The sequence below is a fragment of the Larimichthys crocea genome, unplaced genomic scaffold (assembly GCF_000972845.2).
Source record: "Larimichthys crocea isolate SSNF unplaced genomic scaffold, L_crocea_2.0 scaffold48525, whole genome shotgun sequence".
In the NCBI taxonomy this organism is placed as follows: domain Eukaryota; kingdom Metazoa; phylum Chordata; class Actinopteri; family Sciaenidae; genus Larimichthys; species Larimichthys crocea.
In genome coordinates, this window is record NW_020856326.1 from 1 (window position 1) to 905 (window position 905).

General features: G+C 42.3%; 1 long non-coding RNA gene across 1 annotated transcript; it reads right to left on the bottom strand.

Annotated features, from left to right (window-relative positions):
• Nucleotides 1-69: 69 nt before the first annotated feature.
• On the bottom strand, nucleotides 70-905 carry LOC113745144 (uncharacterized). The gene is made up of 3 exons (XR_003461999.1): nucleotides 889-905; nucleotides 560-679; nucleotides 70-427 (listed from the first exon to the last, which is right to left on the bottom strand). It is a non-coding gene; the product is annotated as an uncharacterized LOC113745144 (long non-coding RNA).

The following is a 905-nucleotide window of genomic DNA, read 5'->3' on the forward strand; positions in this document are numbered from 1 at the left end:
TCTGTCTGAAAACTCAAAAACTAAATGTAGCACCTGAAGCTGTTCAGCTCATTTGATGAAGCTGATGGACTTTGATGATTCTTCAGTTTTTGGGTTGTTTCCACATGGCTGAATGAACTCACTGTAAGTATCTAAATAAACATAATGTGATGAAATGCAGCAGGTCACATTGTAAAGATGGACAGTCTTACTTTGGACAGTGCTGGTCTGACTGGCTGTCTGCAGTCCACGTCTTGTTCTGGATCTTTCTCCACACTGGGGACAGGAGGAGTCTCCTGATGAAGCAGACTGGTCCCAGTATGAGGTGATGCAGTGTCTGCAGAACCAGTGTCCACAGCTGGTAGAGACCGGATCCTTCAGGACGTCCTGACACCAAACACAGCAGGACCGCTGCTCCTCCACAGGAACATGACTCCTCTTCCTCTCTCTGTGAAGACATTTCTTTATCACTCAAATGATTTGTTGACTGTTGGTGACAGAGATCAAGATTTGGACGACACTGTCATGAATATAAATCTTTTCGTCATCATCTTCATCAGGTCAGTTTACAGTCTCTTACTTTGTGTCTGAGGGTCCAGGTTCATCACTGAAGGTCACAATAAAATCTTTGGACCAGTCACTCTTCATTGACAGACAGATGGATGCTGGAGACTCTGCTCTCCGTCTGTTGGACTGAACTCTGCAAACACCAACATGTTTTTATTCAGATCACATGAATCTTTGATAAATTCTCTAATGAAAGTTGTTCATGAAGCTCTAATTTGATTGGCTGTCTGGTCCAACGATGAGTTTGATTTAATACGTAAACACAAAATCAAGAGAAAACATGACATCAGCAGAGGAAACTGGAAATGAATCATTTAAAAGAGTTAGTATCAGTTCTCTTACTTTGTGTCTGAGGGTCC